The sequence below is a fragment of the Triticum urartu genome, chromosome 2 (genome assembly GCF_003073215.2).
Source record: "Triticum urartu cultivar G1812 chromosome 2, Tu2.1, whole genome shotgun sequence".
NCBI lineage: Eukaryota > Viridiplantae > Streptophyta > Magnoliopsida > Poales > Poaceae > Triticum > Triticum urartu.
Genome location: NC_053023.1, coordinates 722,660,555 through 722,679,921, shown reverse-complemented (window position 1 = coordinate 722,679,921; position 19,367 = coordinate 722,660,555). Strand labels below are relative to the sequence as shown.

Here is a 19,367-nt window from a genome sequence, read left to right as displayed (position 1 = left end):
CTCCTAATGATGTGATCCCGTTAATCAAATGACAACTCATGTCTATGGTTAGGAAACATAACCATCTTTGATCAACGAGCTAGTCAAGTAGAGGCATACTAGTGACACTCTGTTTGTCTATGTATTCACACATGTATTATGTTTCTGGTTAATACAATTCTAGCATGAATAACAAACATTTATCATGATATAAGGAAATAAATAATAACTTTATCATTGCCTCTAGGGCATATTTCCTTCAAGCACTTCACGAGCATTCTTTGAAATGCCATTGTGAAGTGTTTGGGGGAACTCTTGGTGATGCCAAGCTTTATTCAATGCCAGTCAAGAACCAAACGAGACGATTATCACAAAGCATGTTTGATCTTACCGTGGGTTCCTTGCAAGCACTTCACGAGCATTCTTTCAAATGCCATGGTGAAGTGTTTGGGTGAACTCTCAGTGATGCCAAGCTTTAGTCAATGCCAGTTAGCAACCAAAGGAGACGATCATCACAAATCATGTTTGCTCTTACCGTGGGTTCCTTGCAAGTACTTCACGAGGCATTATTACAAATGCCATTGTGAAGTGTTTGGGGGAACTCTTGGTGATGCCATGCTTTACTTGATGCTGACCAAGAACCAGGAGATATGGTCAATATAAAGTAAGCTTGTTCTTATCATGGGCTCCCTGCAAGCACTTGACGATGCATTATTTGAAAGACCACTGTGAAGTGTTGGGTGGAACTCCCGGTATCATGAATCAATTGATGGATGTCGTTTTCAGCTGATCCAACACGATTTTGCTTCGAAACCACGTTTAGGTATCAACACGAACTCCTTTCAACAAATTTCATCGCATCATCAAAATATGCTCTCAATGATCTTTAGGTTTAATGTGAGTGTCTTTTGTCTAACAGGGAAGCAGTGGGACGATATCATTTTTAGGAACCGTGCACACCTCCTTGTTGAAATGCACTAACAAGTGGATGGGCTCCTATTTTGGTTTGTTTAATTTTCTTTGTCACTCACATGTTTCAGGCCCAAACGAAGGAGTGTCTGGAGAACTAGCCAATACACACATGAGCCCTTCGTGAAAATGCATGCATGATGACGCTTGCATACAATCACCATGACCCTTTCTTTTTGCTAATAGTTTCAATCACAAAATTTCAAGTTAAGTCCAGCTACATGCTGAGTGTTAGTACACAAAGGATTGATGAAATCAATTAATAAGTTGATGAATAAATTTCTTGCCATAGAATCTCATGAAATATGAAGTGACCCTGATAAAGAAATGAATTTCATATGTGTCTGGATTCCACTATATTTGCTACACGATAGGGAGAGATATTTGTTAGAAAAAGCTATCCAATGCTGAAGGGACTATGGCTTTCTCCTATACAAGTTATTAGGGTGGGAAATGATAATAATAAAAGGAAGCTAAGTGATGTTATTGCAAGAGTAAAGAAACCAAGGACTAAGCTGCTTTAGATGAAGCATCAAGAAGGAGTGGTATGGACAAAAAAGGGATGAAGGGAAAACCATGGATAAAGCTATTGAGAGGGCAATGGAAAAATATCTAGAGAAAAGTCTATACCTGTTGTTCTAGATAATGTTCCTAGTTTTATCTCCCACACTGCTAGTAATATTGGTGTTAGCTTAGGTTGGGAACTTAATAAATATAATACTCTATTTCTATTGTTTAGGACCTAAAGAATCTAGATGTGATTTGTTTACTACTATACTAGGGAAACAGAGTAGAAAATATAATACCGAGCAAAGCTAAATAGCTTTCACCATGATGCTATTACAAATTTAATTTATGATTCTATTTCCGAAGAGGGTGATGATCTAAGAGATAAGATAGTGATATTATATTCCTCATTTAAACCTAAGCCAAAAACGATTTCCCTTGGTGATTTCACTGTTAAACCAAAGGTACATTGTAGTACCAGTAATGCTACTTACAAAAAAGTTTAAATGGCTGGTGTATTTTTGAACACTATGAGTTTAGGGGAATAGATGAGCAGATTTCTTAAAGAAACTATCTACGAGTAAAAGTTGGAATTTATACAAATCAAGAGATAAAATGCTTTCATTGCCACCTAAGTATATGGGGTTAGTGGTCATTTTACCATTATATGGCTTTGGCGGCTAGCTGTTGTTGCTTTGGGTTACTTGATTATGGGCTTAGTGATACTTTGTTTGAAGCTGATACATGTGTACCAAGTAACTACATGACTAGAACGAGTCTTATGGATAAGAGGACATGGTTCAAATGGAACATGGACAATGTTTGTGCGGTTGCTCACCCCAGAGATAAGGATGACTTCCTCAATGATTTCGTGGACATGCTTGGTTGTAATGATCTCCCCTTTGTTATTGAGGAGATTTTAGTACTAGTTGTAGTGGGAAACTTTTGGAACCACTTCCAACATTTCTTTCATTTGATCCAATGACGAAGATTCTCTAATCTCGTCAAATTGCACTGCCTTCCCACTTATTCTTTTGCAAGAAACATTTTCTTCAAGAACACATTGTTCTTAGTGGCAAACAGTTTGCCATGGTGCAGAGGAATACCCAGTATTCTAGAATAACCTACAAAGTAGCACTTAACTGATTCGGGATAGACATGTAAACATTTTACATGTCTATATTACCAAATTTTAAGAAAAGACAAAATCGTTTGTCTTACCATACCATATCTCACATGGTGCCATTTCAACAGATTTGATGACACTCTTTTTAGTGTAGAACTCGTAGTTTCTAAAGCATAACTCAAATGATAATGAGAAATTGTTCTATTAAAAAGGCATTTGCCCCACTTTATAGGTAAAGCCACAACTAAACATACACCAACCATTACAATAGAAAGTACCCCGTGCGGCCGCCGCCGGGTCGCACCGGGCGGCCACCTCCCGACCTTCCCTCGACTCCTCGTGCACCCCCTCCCTCCACCCCGCCGGCAACGTCGCTGGGCGAAGGCCCCGTGGCGCGGCGGCGGACCTCCTCTAGGGTCCTGAGATCTAAGGCGGCGGCGACCTGATTTGGATCTCCTTCCCAACGAGGATGGTGGGCAGCGGCGGCCGGGGCGCGGCGGGGGGCTTGGCTGCAGCTGGCAGGAGTAGTACGGGATGGCGGCATCCGCGGCCGGGGCGCGCCCCAGGCTCGATCTAGGACCTTCGGGTCTAGGCGGGCGGCTGCCGTTACGTCCTCAAACTGGCATCTCATCGGATTCGGCGACGGCTCGCCGAAGCACTCTGGGTCTACATCGCATCACGAGGATTGTGGCGGTGGTGGTCATCTCCTTCGTCGGAGGTGGTCGACCTGAGACTGGATGATCGGATCTTGAGATCTGTAATCTAGTCCCGGCTGCGAGTCAGGGAGACATAGTTCCCGGTGAAAACCGAGCCGATGGCGGACGATGGTGGCGTTCTGCGTCGTTACCTTGATGAAGGCATCGTTCTGTAACTACTGTCGACCCACTCGTGCTGCTCTCGGGGAAACCCTATGATCTGGTTTTCCAGATCAGACGATGGCGGCACTGCGGTGTCGTTTCTCTCTGGGGAGCATCGTTTGTGGAGCAGAGCTGGAAGTCAGAGGTAGGAGGTGGAGCGGCTTCTTCTTGCATGGAGCTTCGGTGGAGATGTCAAGTCATGCCTGGCCGACAGGTGCTACGTTTTGTCATGCCTGGTCGGCAGGTGCTACGCACGACAGATCTTCCAGAGACTTCAAGCTGTGTCGGCTGGTGGTACTTGGTGGCATGGTGGTGAGATGTACTGGCGGCGACCGCGACATGCTAAGCAGTTGGCGTGCAGGGAGGTGGTGACGTTGGGCGACGTGGTGGTGTCGACAACAGCTAGACCAGGCAAGGATGATGCGTTAGTACAGCTTTGAAGATGGAGCGGTGGCAGTGTGCGGCGGCCGCCTCTGAGAGCGTGCCGGACCGGTGTGTGCCCCATACCCGACAAGTGGCTGGGTTGGGGTCTCACGTCTTAGATGTTAGGCTTGGCTGCGAGGTCTGTTGTATTAGGCCCGGACTATCAGCATCCCTTCATCAACTGGATAGGAGTAGCGACAGATGTTGTCTAGACGGTGGCTTCGGACTTACTATTGTATTTCTTTGTACGGTCTTTTGTGAATAATTAATAAAGTGGCTGCATGCATCGCCCAGATGCAGAGGCCGAGGGTCCTCTTCCTTTTCTAAAATAAATAAATAAGCAGGATGACCTCGTCTTCGCTGAGTTTGACAGCAAGGGCTACCCGGCCGAGGTTGACCTTGGAGTAATGGCCATCTAGGCCCAGGTACGCGACCTCCCCTTTGAGCTCTAGACCGAGAGCATGGGCTGGACTCTCGGGGATCAGCTAGGGGAGGTGCTTGAGGTTTCACACCGAAACCATATCATTGTTGAGAAATTCTTGCATGTGCGGGTGGAAGTTTTGTTGCATAAACCTCTAAAAAGTACAGTTGAGTTTACTCCTTTGGGTAGATCAAAGATAGCTAAATATGATATATGGTATGAAAATCTACCTCTGTACTGTGAGTGTTGTGGGGTTGTAGGTCATACATCTGAGAGATTCTGTAATATTCCAAGTGATAAGAGAGTAGCTGGCTATCATAAAAATCTTAGCGTAAAAGCCTACTGGAAGGGCCAAGGTGCAAGCAAGAGAGTTCTCCGTTTTGGGAGCTCATCTCGTGGTGAGAAGGCTCAAATCACCGGCATCGACATCAACAATGCTGCCAAGGCAATGGAGGTCGTCAAGGTGGCCTCGGCCGTGAGTGATCTCACGGTCTCTGAGAAGGAGGTTGTTGGTCCCAAAAATTCAGCAGCCATGGCGATGTTGGCTGCTGTTCAGCCCAGGCTTCTGCTCGGCCATTAGGGCCGGGCAAAGGGAGCCTCGTCGCTCATTCCTGTAGGCGCCGAGTTTGGCCAGGAGGGCCAGGCGGTGGCGCGGGCGGCTACGGCCACGGCCAGCCTCGGCCAGGAGGGCCGGGGACTAGCGTTACTGGAGGGCGCTTGTGGTGGTTTTGCAAGCGGTCAGGAGGGCAAACATGTGTTGCAGCCGGGCCTGGGCAAAGTACAGGCCAATGCCGCTGGTTTGGCTCAAATCTCTCGGGCAGCTCATGTTGTAAATATGAGCAAATTACTACGAGATTTAATCTAAATAAACAGAATATAAATCAACATATCACATCTAGGGCACATACTAAAAACATGAACCTCTAGGGTAAACTTTCTTTTCCAACCTGGGGTACTCGAAACACTATCTGTTTCAGTTGCTGCGAGGCTTGCGGCGGCTGGGGATGAGTCGGCCAGAGAAATCACTAATTTCAGATTTAACGCTGCTAAAACTCACATGCAGGGTCGCTCTAGAAAGAAAGTGAAGAAAGTCAGTAAGAAAGGGGAGGTAGAGAGATCTGAGGGTGCTCGTACAAAAGTCTTGGTAAAAAAGGGGGTTATTTCCTGATGTGCGCCCGACGGGTAGTGACTTAGAATTTTCTTAGCTATGAGCGCATATTATGGACATGTCATCGCTCCCTCCAAGAGAGTGTGCATAGGTAGAGTTAAAACGGTGCAGGGTGTGGATGGTGTGGTCATACACGTTAGAGCATCTTCATCAGGTGTGGCAAAACGCGCGCCCGCGCGGTAAAAGCAGTTTTTCGCACGCGCCGGTTGATTCCGCGCGCTCCAGCGGTGGCAGGAAGTTACCGCGCACGGAAAGCGTTTGCGCGCGCGGGGGAGAAAGCGGCACGGGGCGCGGTAGATTTGGCACGCCGCTTCACACGCGCCTATAAAGTCCCGCGCTTCGCCACACGCACAGAACATCCACGCGTCCTCCTCCTCGCAACCTTGCCGCTTCGCCGCTTTCTGCGCCACCACCGCGCCACCACGCCACCACGCCGCCGGGGTGCTTCGGGCTTTCGCGGCGTCCGCGAGCGCCCCAACGGCTGGTACTCCGCCGAGATACGGTCCGGCGACGTCCGGCTCGGCCTCGGGACGTTCCGGAGCGCGCGCGAGGCGGCCCGCGCGTACGACGCGGCGGCGTGGCGCTTGGAGAGGCCCCGGTCGCAGATGAATTTCCGAGACGTCTTCATGCGCGAGGAGGCACAACGCCTCGCCCCTCCGCCGCGTCTCATCATGGACATGGACCGTGCCGACCACTCTCGGCGGCAGCGCCGTCTCCTCGTCGCCAAAGAGGACGAGCGAGCCATGGCGGAGTGGCGCCGTCGCCACCCAGAGGACGTCGACGCCGAGCGTGCCTACTGGGCGGAGAGGACGGCAAGGCGCCGCTCGGAGCGGGCGGACCGGCGTCAGCGGAAGGCAGTGGCGAACGAGCAGTGCGACATCGTCTCCGCAGGTGGGAGGTCGTTCTTCACCTCGGACGATGAACGTTGGGACGACATATGGCTCTCAACCTCGGACGACACCGACAAGAGTGATGATGGTGATGATAGCGACTTGGAGTAGTTTTCTATCTATGTATGCCGTAGTAGTTTCTATCTATCTATCTATACCGTAGTAGTATCTATCTATGGACCCAAGGCGAGTTGAAACGGTGCAGGGCATGGATGGTGTGGTCATACACGTTACGAAGGAGACTGATGGGAAGGAAGAGAAGTATGTTCCGTAAGGGGTGGAGTCGCTTGGAGAAGAGAAAGGCGAGAATGGCACATCGGCGGCCTCTGAGGAGGAGGTCCGCCAGGCCAAATGAAAATCCTAGGATGGAACTGCCGTGGCATGCTCTCCCACACGACAGTTCGCGAGCTCGTGGACCTACACGGGCGTATAAAGGCAGATTTAGTTTTTCTTTCAGAATCCCATTTGAATAAATGTAAAGCCGATGAGCTATGTCGTGTTTTAAGTTTTGATTCTATGTTTGTAATGGAGAGTGATGGTCAGGCCGGTGGCCTTGTCATGTTCTATCACGAGTCGAATAAAATTAAGTTAAACTATGTATCGCCTTATTTTATTGATGGTCTGGTTATGAATGAAAATGTGGTACAATGGCGACTCACGGGCTTTTATGGTCGTCCGAACAGTAAGGGGGATCATCCTTGGGTAATTTTAGGGATTTTTAATGAAATATTATATTTTTCGGAAAAAGAAGGCGGTAATGCGAGACCAAATGGTATGATGAGGGAATTTCGTGAATGTCTTATGGACCGTGGGCTAGAGGATTTAGGTTATATTGGTGATCCTTTTACGTGGAGTAGAGGTGATATTTGAGAGCATCTCGATCATGTAGTGTGTAATGTAGGGTGGGCTCTTAAATTCCGTGCAACAGTGATTAACGAAGAACATGTTCATTCCGACCATTGCCCATTGGTTCTGGACATGGATTATGTGGAAAAAAATTCTTGAGACGACCAGTGGGACGTGTAAAACAATTTAAAGCAAGGTGGCTAAAGGAAGAGACTGTTAATGAAATCGTGAAGGCATCTTAGGAGAAAGTGAAATTAGTAGGCATTGGCGCTTCTCTTGCTGATCGGACGAGAGTTGTGCATGCTGATTTGCACAACTGGGATCGTGAAATTTTAAAGGGCCTGTAGCGGAGAATTAACAAGTTAAAAGAAGAGTTAGAGAGACCGAGGCGCGGTCCAACGAACACTGAGTCCCGTTGCCGACAGAAGGATATAATTGTGGTTATTGAGAACCTTTTGGACTAGGAGGATTTTTTTTGGCTACAAAGAGGTCGAGCAAACTGGCTGATACACGAGGATCGTAATACGTCGTTCTTCCATAATGCAGCTACGGCTAGGAAAAAGAGGAATAATATTAAGAAGCTTCTAGATGATTCGGGGATCTAGAGAGAAGATAAGGAACTGAAGGATCACATCACTCATTATTTCTCCAATCTCTTCACTTTGGAAATTCAACATCCAAATTAAGAGGTCTCGTCCCTTGTTCGTAGAAGATTATCTACTGAAATGAACAATGCTCTTCTTGCTCCTTATACTGCTCAAGATGTTTGTAAGGCGCTATTCGATATCGGGGATCTAAAAGCTCCAGGGTCAGATGGACTCTATGCTATCTTCTACAAATTTTTTTGGCCCATGTTAGGGGACGGCCTAATTAAGGAGGTTTTGCAAGCGATCAATACATGCACTATCCCTGCCGGTTGGAACGATACTGCGATTGTGATGATTTCAAAGGTTAATTAAACAGAAAAGGTAACACAATTTAGGCCGATCAGCTTGTGTAATGTGGTATATAAAATTATTGCAAAAATGGTGGCCTCTTGTTTGAAGGTTTTTCTGCCAGATATTATTAGCCCAACTCAAAGTGCCTTTGTGCCTGGCAGACTGATAACGGATAATATTTTTAGTCGCTTATGAGTGCTTTCACACAATCAAGAACAAAAGAGAAGGTAGAGAAGGCTTGTGCGCTATAAAACTTGATATGTACAAAGCTTATGATAGAGTCGAGTGGCCATTTTTGAAGGAGATCATGTTGAGACTGGTTTCCGTCAAGACCGAGTGAATTTTATTATGCAATGCGTCTCAATGGTTGAATAGAGAGTAAGGATTAATGCGCAGGAAAGTGAGAGTTTCAAGCCCACAAGGGGTTTGAGACAGGGAGACCCGTTGTCACCATATCTTTTCTTGTTATGTACAGAGGGTTTGAATGCTCTACTTACACATGCAGAGGAAAATGGAAATTTCTCAGGTGTAAAAGTATGTAGAGACTCACCACCTATCACAAATCTTCTCTTTGCAGATGATTCTTTGATTCTTATGAAAGCCAACCAGCAAAGTGCGGAAGCTCTGAAAGCAGCGGTTGATCTATACTGTAAGGCATCGGGACAATTGGTAAACGTTGAAAAGTTAAGCATTTTCTTTAGCCCTAACACGAAGGTGGAGATGGGGAACAATTATGTACAACTTTGAATATAATGACGGAGGCCCTTAGTGATAAATATTTGGGTCTACCAGCAATTGTGGGAATGGATAAAACAAAATGTTTCCAATTTTTGGTTGAGCGAATTGTTAAGAAAATTAGTGGCTAGAAGGAAAAAATATTGTCTACCGAGGGAAAAGAGATTCTGCTCAAGGCGGTGATCCAAGCCATACCCACCTATGCAATGTCGGTCTTTAAACTTCCTAAAGAAAATTGTAAAGGAATCATTGACGCAATAACGCATTTCTGGTGGGGAGACGAGGAGAACCAGAGAAGGATGCACTGGATGTCCTGGTGGAAAATGTGTATACCAAAGAATCAAGGAGGGATGGGTTTCCGTGATATTCACTGCTTCAACTTGCCGTTGCTCGCCAAACAGGCGTGGCGTCTTCTGGTTAATCCTGATTCCTTATGTGCCTCTATTCGAAGGGCAAAGTACTACCCTGATGGCGATTTGTTAAATGCTAAGCTAAGGAAAGGCTCCTTTTTTACCCGGCAAAGTATTATGGCAGGCACAAATCTCTTGAAATGAGGTCATATTTGGTGAGCGGGGAATGGACAAAAAAATTAATATTTGGAAAGATGCGTGGATCCCAAATTGTGCTACTAGGAAAATTGTAACGTCTAAGGGGGGAAATTTGTTAACTAAGGTAGGTGATCTCATTCATCCTGCCTCCAATAATTGGGATGAAGATAAAATTAGACAAACTATGTGGCCCATCGATGTACAACGAATTCTTTCAGTTCCAGTCTCGCAACATGATATGCCAGATTTCATTGCCCGGAGTTATACAAAAAATTGTATGTTTTCGGTTCGGTCAGCTTATTTCATGGAGTGGGACCACCAGTACGGCAGCAAATTAAAATACTCTAATGGGATGGGGCGATCCACAATTAACCCTATTTGGAAGAAGTTCTGAAAGTAATCTTGTCCGGCAAAAGTTAAAATACTTTTATGGCGTACACTACATTGAACACTCCCATGCCGGGTGACGCTCACTAATAGACATATGAAGGTCTCACCCATATGTCCCACTTGCTCCGAAGGCTTACAAGATACGGAGCATATGCTTTTCCGTTGTAGTAAAGCAAAGGAGGTTTGGGATAGGCTGGGAATATGTGATATTATTGATCAAGCTTGAGAGATTGACCGTGCTGGAGAGGTGGTGTTGGAATACTTACTACCTCTTTTGGACCAAGATTTGAGGATAATGGGTTACCAAAATGTGCGTGAGATGATTGCTGTCTCAGCATGGTATTTATGGTGGGAAAGACGGAAGTTGGTGCATAAGGAGAAAACTCAAATGCACTTTAGATTTCCATGGGGGTTCTAGCCCTTACCACAAACTTCGTAAATGCATTCTCCCCAAGGCTTCTATGAATAAGGAGGGATGGTCTTGTCCACCCAGAGGTTTTGTGAAACTTAGCGTTGATGCTTCTTTTGACCATGATCTGCTTAGTGGAACAATGGCGGCGGTCCTAAGAGACGACAGAGGCAGATTTATTGCTGGAGGGAATGGGAAGATTGACTATTTGCGCGGATGTACTAATGGCGGAAGCTTTAGCTCTCAAGTTTGGTCTAACACTGGCGCAAAGGGTGGGATGTAATCGCCTTATTATTAACTTGGACAACATGGAGGTGATTGAGAATATGCAGGATGGAGGACAGTCAGCGGGGGCGGCAGTAGCAATCTTCGACGACTGTTTTCATTATGCTTGTGACTTCATTGCTACGAGATTTGAACATTGTAATAGAGAAGCAAATAAAGTAGCTCATGAGCTTGCTAGCTTAGCTAGATTTTCTTTCTCTTCTGTTTGGTTCGAGGAACCATTAAATGAAATTCTAATGCTCCTTACAAAAGAAGTACTTTATATTTCTAATGACTAAAGCTTCGGTGTTTTTTCAAAAAAAAGTAAAAAAGGGCAAAGATACATGATACTGAATGAGCCACTAACGAGCTTCGAGTGCACCAAGAACAAGTTTGGGCATTGAGGTCCTCGACAAACCAAGCTCCTTTTGTCGACATGACCAAGACAAGGTAGTAGCCCGCCGTCGGAGGAAACCCATGCTCCATCAACTGCCATGAAACCAACCATAGTTTGTCTGCCATCTGTGTTTGCCTCCGTAGGAGGCCCCCTAGACTCTTGCCCTGGATCGAAGGATGTCGCACCATCGGTAGGCAGAGCCACTCCCCCCAATCTCATATAACTAGGACCAATAGATTGTTGGGGAGAGGATGGCCAACAGAGCTACATCACCTGGCAAAGAAACACCATGTACGTCGCCACCGCATCTAGAAAGGATCAATGTCAACCACAAGCAGCCGAGCGGGAGCACCTCTGTAGATCCAGGTAGTCAACCTCCAACTACGAAGCCTCGACCAGCAATCCACTGTCCCAAGATGCACGTGGCGCCTTCAAGAAGTACAACGACGCCTGAGTGTAGTCGCCACACAATCTTGTGATTTTGGGGTTTCACCGGGGACTCGGAGGTGGAGGGCAGGGTGGGATTTCGATGCTGCCTACAGGAAGGGGAATAACACCCGGAGTGTCACTGGAATCACATCTGTTGCAGACTATTGGGGAACGTAGTAATTTCAAAAAAATTCCTACGTACACACAGGATCATGGTGATGCATAGCAACGAGAGGGGGGAGTGTGTCCACGTACCCTCGTAGACCGAAAGCGGAAGCGTTAGCACAACGCGGTTGATGTAGTCGTACGTCTTCACGATCCGACCGATCCAAGTACCGAACACACGGCACCTCCGAGTTCAGCACACGTTCAGCTCGATGACGTCCCACGAACTCCGATCCAGCAGAGCTTCACGGGAGAGTTTCGTCAGCACGACAGCGTGATGACGGTGATGATGATGCTACCGACGCAGGGCTTCTCCTAAGAACCGCTACGAGATGATCGAGGTGGATTATGATGGAGGGGGGCACCGCACACGGTTGGGAGAGATCAACATATCAACTTGTGTGTTCTAGGGTGCCCACTGCCCCCGTATATAAAGGAGCAAGGGGGGAGGCCGGCCGGCCCTCATAGGATGCGCCAGGAGGAGGAGTCCTCCTCCTAGTAGGAGTAGGACTCCCCTTTCCTACTCCTACTAGGAGGAGGAAAGGAAGGGGGAAGGGGAGAAGGAAGGAGAGGGAGGAAAGGAGGAAAGGGGGCCGCCCCCTAGTTCAATTCGGTTTGGGCTAGGGGGCCGTGCGCCCTGCCTCCTCTCTTCCACCACTTGGCCCATGAGGCCCAATACTTCTTCCCCGTATTCCCGTAACTCTTCGGTACTCCGAAAAATACCCGAATCACTCGGAACCTTTCCGATGTCCGAATATAGTTGTCCAATATATCGATCTTTACGTCTCGACCAATTTGAGACTCCTCGTCATGTCCCCGATCTCATCCGGGACTCCGAACACCTTTGGTACATCAAATCACATAAGCTCATAATACCAATCGTCACCAAACTTTAAGCGTGCGGACCCTATGGGTTCGAGAACTATATAGACATGACCGAGACACGTCTCCGATCAATAACCAATAGTGAAACCTGGATGCTCATATTGGTTCCTACATATTCTACGAAGATCTTTATCGGTCAAACTGCATAACAACATACGTTGTTCCCTTTGTCATCGGTATGTTACTTGCCCGAGATTCGATCGTCGGTATCTCAATACCTAGTTCAATCTCGTTACCGGCAAGTCTCTTTACTCGTTCCGTAATGCATCATCCCGCAACTAACTCATTAGTTACATTGCTTGCAAGGCTTATAGTGATGTGCATTACCGAGAGGGCCCAGAGATACCTCTCCGACAATCGGAGTGAAAAATCCTAATCTTGATCTATGCCAACTCAACAAGTACCATAGGAGACACTTGTAGAGCACCTTTATAATCACCCAGTTACGTTGTGACGTTTGGTAGCACACAAAGTGTTCCTCCGGTATTCGGGAGTTGCATAATCTCATAGTCATAGAAACATGTATAAGTCATGAAGAAAGCAATAGAAACAAACTAAACGATCATCGTGCTAAGCTAACGGATGGGTCAAGTCAATCACGTCATTCTCTAATGATGTGATCCCTTTAATCAAATGACAACTCATGTCTATGGCTAGGAAACTTAACCATCTTTGATTCAACGAGCTAGTCAAGTAGAGGCATAATAGTGACACTTTGTTTGTCTATGTATTCACACATGTACTAAGTTTCCGGTTAATACAATTCTAGCATGAATAATAAACATTTATCATGAAATAAGGAAATATAAATAACAACTTTATTATTGCCTCTAGGGCATATTTTCTTCACAGACGGCCAAGGGATTCCCCCAATCCATAGCCCCCAACACCACCAACCCCACCTAGCCACCGGATCTGACCAACCGAAGGTCGCCTTCATTGATCTTACCATGTAATACATAGTTTGATTAGGAGATGATACCACCTTGCGACTTGCGGGCCAGCAGGGCGGGAAGAGGATCGAGGGATGATACCACCTTCTCCAGATCAACTCCAATGATTGAGGAGGAGGAGGCCCCGAGAGCACACTCCATGCGTGACGCCGGCCTGCCACCCACGTGGCCAAGGGCGCGCACCCCCACATCTGCGCCCACCACCCATCACTGGGTAGAAAACGCCACCTGACCGTGGCCGCCGCAACGTCTTCGGACGATCCACACGCAGACCCCAACAACCACAGACCGTCGCCACTGCCCCCTCAGCTCCGCCACACCCTCTACCAGCACAGCTGCCCGATCTCACCAGCCCGCGCTGGCCGCCATCGGGTAGGGGAAGAGATGCCCCGACGCTGACTGGTCTTTGCCCATCTGTGCGAGCCGGCGGCGGCAAGAGGAGGGAGGGAGGGGACGGGGTGAGCTATGCCGGTTGTTAGGGTTTCCGCTCGGGGTCGGTCGCGGGAGCGACGCAGGAGGGAAGGGGATTCCACTCGTTCGGGAGAAATTGATCAATGTCATATTTGATCTTACCATGTAATACATAGTTTGATCTTTGCGGTCACTAGGGTACTACCCAGTTCTCGGTGAAAGTGTTCTCAACGGTCAAACCCGCAAAAGGATGCAGTCACTGATCTTTGCGGACGCCACCTTCTACCAGAGGCGGATCCATATGGCAGAGGACAAGGTGAAGTTCCGAAACACGGGGCCGGTGCACCCGCTCGAGGCAGCCGGTCGCGGACAGCAAGAGGTTCGGCAGGGTCATGTTCGGGGAGTGGAGCGCGATTGCCTGCTGGCCCACGGCGGGCGCGGCCACCAACCTCCATGAGCGGCCCTTCACGCTGAGCATCATCATGCGCCTGTCGCGGGCGGGCGAAGATCCGGGGCCCCTACTGCAGGTTCTGCCGCTCATCAGAGAACATCGTCAGGATCACCGTCGCCTACAGTCATAGCCAAGCTGCTCTACCAGGAGCTGTTAAGCATGGGCATCTGCCTCAAGTTCCAGACGGAGGTCTGCTAGACGAGACTGAGCTCCGTCGTTGGCTCGTGGTGTGTGTTATAGGTTATCTGTCTGTCTATGGTTACTTATGGACATGTTGGTTAAGGTTATTATCTGTGGTTGTGGACATGTAGTTGGCTATGTGAAACTCCTTGTGACGATGGCATTTGCGTAGCTTGGACGGGTGTGTTCCTATGGAGCGAAGCTGGTCGTGCGGTGCAGGATATGTTCTGCCGTGGGCATCTGCCTCTGGCCTGAGAAGAAATTCTGTTGAAACTTGAAACACTGTAGTAGCTTAGCTAGCTTAGCCCCTGGAATCAACTTTATCCTAATGAACGGAATTATTTTATGGAATGCCTTGTTTGCTGTGGAATGTGTAACTGAGTGCGTGCTGAGCTAATCGTGTCATTGCAACCTGAATGTCACCGACAACGTTGTGGATCAGAGTACATTCCTGTGGCGTGATCATGCATTTGGATGGAGACGCCCTGAGTTCAGATACCGCAGCTACAGCCTACAACCATCATCGCATTCAGAAACAAACCCACAGAAGCATGCATTTCCAGAGGTCATCCGAACAAACACGACGAAAGGAACACACAAAGTGGCGAAGAGAGATGAGATGCCCTGATACAACAAGCATACAATCAAGCTGCAACAACAACACGCCGCAAGAGGAGAAGGAAAAGATACAACCCCATCTCCCCTACGATACGAAAATCACAAGCGAGATCACAAGGACAAAACCCTCCTCCCTACCTGATCGAACGAACAACGACGAACAAGAGAGCCAAGAAGTGTGAATGGGGGAACTCCATGTGAGTCGCCGACGGCCTCTCCTCCTCCTACTGCAGCATGAGGAGGAAGACGAAAAGCTCGCGCCGCGTTGTCATCATCTCGCCTGTGCGAATGATGCTTCTAAAAAGATGCAGATACTTATACCCCAAGTATCTCCATCCATCTCCATGCCCATTCCAAGCATCTCCTCTGCTTTGAAACTAGCCAGCCATCATCTGCGTCTCTCAACTTTGAATGACGAAAGGCATCGAGTGCATTGAACCTGGTCACCTTCTTGTAGCTAGCTTTTCATTCTGTTGTTGTATGGCCTTTAAGATTTGGGAATATTAGTCATCGATTCTGTGAGTGTGTTGCCATCAGTGTCACAAGCTTTTCTCCCCTCTCTTTATGCCGCCTGCCCATACTATACAGTCACGCATGCACAATGAGACCAACTAGCCAGCACATTTGATCAGAGTCAGTAGACAGGTTTTCTAATGGGAAATACCAGATTTGGTCCATGTGCTCTGGCGTCAGGGTTACCAAATGTGTCCTGCTAGCATTATTTGTGCGTGTAACAGGCCAACAACCAGCTGGCTTTTAGTTCAATATAAACACCACTGACGACGTTCCACCGGTTATGTGTGAGGATCCCACACTTAGTTCATACTCCTAAGTCACTAGTACAAGATCATCTCCACACTCGTTCGTTTATGTTCTCAATATGGATTCTCCTGCAGACTGACGGCACATTTCAAGAATCCACTGTCTGTGAAAAGTAGTATTAGCACTAGTACATTAGTAGGTCATCAAGGTACTGAACCCACTGTTTAATAAAACTGTGCATAAACATTGTGATTTGTATTTAAGTAGAGGTGGCACCCTCGGTCTCTGTTGCATACTCCCTCGTATCTAGATTCTAGACAAATCTAAGACAAAATTTTCGGGACGGAGGGAGGTAATATATAACAGTGTGAATGTTCAAAAAGCACATTTTCTCTTCTTCTACCTAAGTCCTGATCACTTTATGTCTTCTAGATAATCTTTTTGAGATACTGACTTTATCAAGTTACTGCACCACATCCACCCATGACATGTATGGAGCATTTTCCTGCGGCAAATTATTAGCAAAAATTGGACGGGATCCCCTGTCCTTGCAACTGGTCGGCTCAAGCTTTGCACCAGTTGCATGGGATGATAATGATAATTATAGCGGATCCCTGCACTGCACTCCCTTTGCATGGGTGCGCTGACAGAAATGTCCGTGGACAGAAACCGAGCGACATCGCCGACGACACTGATCTCTAGCAGGAGATAAGGAATTTGCAGGCTGGGCACGCATCTTTACACCATGAGCTTTTGCACGATATGGAGCTGCCAATCTTGGCCAGAAAAGGCCACATCTTACGAGATTCCCTTGCCTCTAGCAGCTACTTCCTTCTAACCTAGGCTGCATCACGTCTAGGTGCACTGCCAGGTTAATCGATCCAGCACCAAGATCATGTACTGCATTGCACGCCGCAGTCCACAGGAGGCAACAAGTTGCTATTAGGTCTTTAGTATCTCGTCCAGACTTATAAATAGCCGCAGCAGCAGCGCAGATTAAACAAGTCAGTGAAGTGTGGTCCAAGGGAGACAAAAAAGAGTTCTAGCTACCTAGTTTGGTTGGTTGTCACCTGGAGTTCTTCTCAAATCACTTCAGTAGCTAGCTCATACTACCCCATTGTTGCATTGCCACCATTTTAAAAGTGTGCATTGAGGGGATATAGAGCTTTGCATAGTGAAGTGTTTGGGGGAACTCTGGGTGGCAACCAACAGTATCAGTAGGATTTGAGAGTGTTTGCACTTTGGAAATTATAGTGGTGGGTCCATGTAATTTATGATGCATTGGTGAGTGGGTATTTATCGAGTTTGGCCTCGTCGGGAGTTCTCTTCAAGCACTTCAGGACGCGTCTTTTCGAGAACTTCTCTGAAGTGTTTGGGGGAACTCTCGGTGTCAGCAAGCATTCAGTAGACATTGGCCAAATACCATGAGAGATTCACTAGTTGGCTGAGAATCACATTTTGTATTACCGGGAGATCCCTTCAAGCACTTCTTTTTGCGGGTCCCTGCAAGCACTTTATGAAGCACCTTTTTCAGGTATTATCTTTGTGAAGTACTTTGGGGAACTCTTGGTCCAAGCAAGTACTTAGCAGATATTGCAGTTCATAAACCACACAATATGTACTACAAATCACGTTTGGTATTGCTAGGAGTTCCCTTTAAACACTTTACGAAGCACCTTTTTGAGAGCCTATGTGAAGTGTTTGGGGGAACTCTCAGTGTAATCAAGCATTTACCAGATACTGGTCGTGAACCAGAAGAGTTGAGCTAATGGTGAACCATGTTTGGTTTTACCGTGAGTTCCTTGCAAGCACTTCACGGGCATTCTTTCAAATGCCATTGTGAAGTGTTTGGGGGAACTCTTGGTGATGCCAAGCTTTATTCAATGCCAGTCAAGACCAAAGGAGACGATCATCACAAAGCATGTTTGGTCTTACCGTGGGTTCCTTACAAGCACTTCACATGCATTCTTTCAAATGCCATTGTGAAGTGTTTGGGGGAACTCTTGGTGATGCCAAGCTTTATTCAATGCCAGTCAAGAACCAATGGAGACGATCATCATAAAGCATGTTTGGTCTTACCATGGGTTCCTTTCAAGCACTTCACGAGCATTCCTTCAAATGCCATTGTGAAGTGTTTGGGGGAACTCTTGGTGATGCCAAGCTTTATTCAATGCCAGTCAAGAACCAAAGGATACGATCATCACAAAGCATCTTTGGTCTTACCGTGGGTTCCTTGCAAGAACTTCACGAGCATTCCTTCAAATGCCATTGTGAAGTATTTGGGGGAACTCTCAGTGTAATCAAGCATTTACCAGATACTGGTCGTGAACCAGAAGAGTTGAGCTAATGGTGAACCATGTTTGGTCTTACCGTGAGTTCCTTGCAAGCACTTCACGGACATTCTTTCAAATGCCATTGTGAAGTGTTTGGGGGAACTCTCGGTGATGCCAAGCTTTATTCAATGCCAGTCAAGAACCAAAGGAGATGATCATCACAAAGCATGTTTGGTCTTACCATGGGTTCTTTGCAAGCACTTCATGAGGCATTATTAGTAATGCCATTGTGAAGTGTTTTGGGGGAACTCTTGGTGATGCCAAGCTTTACTCAATGCTGACCAAGGAACATGAGATATGATCAATATAAAGCAAGTTTGGTCTTATCATAGGCTCCCTACAAGCACTTGACGAGGCACTGTTCGAAAGACCACTGTGTAGTGTTTGGGGGAACTCTGGGTACACGAAGCAATTAATGGATGTTGTTTCAGCTGACCCAACATGATTTTTCTTCGAAACCACGTTTAGGTATCAACATGAGCTCCTTTCATACATCGCATCATCAAAATATGCTCTCAATGATCTTTCAGTTTAATGTGAGTGTTTTTTTCTAACAAGGAAGCGGTGGGACGATATCATTTGTAGCATCCATGCAAACCTCCTTGTTGAAATGCACTGGTGAGTGGATGGGCTCCTATTTTGGTTTGTTTATTTTCTTTGTCACTCACATGTTTTAGGCCCAAACGAAGGAGTGTCTGGAGAACAGGCCAATATACACGTGGGCCCTTCACGACAATGCATGCATGACGGCGCTTGCATACAATCAACCACAACCCTTTCTTTTTGCTGATAGTTTCAATCACAACATTTCAGGTTAAGTCCAGCTATATGCTGAGTGTTAGTACACAAAGGATTAATGAAATTAATTAAGAAGTTGATGAATAAAATGCTTGCTATAGAATCTCATGAAATACGAAGTGACCCTGATAAAGAGAATGAAATTCATGTTTGTCTGAATGCCACTATAGTTGCTATACCATAGGGAGAGATATTCGTTAGAAAAAAGCTCTCCAACGCCGAAGGGACTAAGGCTTTTTTTACAAGCTCCTATACAAGATATTGGGGTGGTAAATGATGATAATAAAATGAAGCTAGGTGATTTTATTGCAAGAGTCAGAAAACCAAGGACAAAGCTGCTCTAGATGAAGCATCAAGAAGGAATTGTACAGACAAAAAAGGGATGAAGGGAAAACTATGGATAAAGCTATTGAGAGGGCAATGAATAAAAATCTAGAGAAAAGTCTATACATGTTGTTATAAATAATGTTCCTAGTTTATCTCCCACACTGTAATATTGGTGTCAGCTTAGCTTG

The 19,367-nt window shown here is 46.6% G+C and overlaps 1 pseudogene; it reads left to right on the top strand.

Annotated features, from left to right (window-relative positions):
* The first annotated feature begins 13,960 nt into the window (after nucleotides 1-13,960).
* On the top strand, nucleotides 13,961-14,572 carry LOC125538199 (annotated as a pseudogene).
* The last annotated feature ends 4,795 nt before the right edge of the window (nucleotides 14,573-19,367 follow it).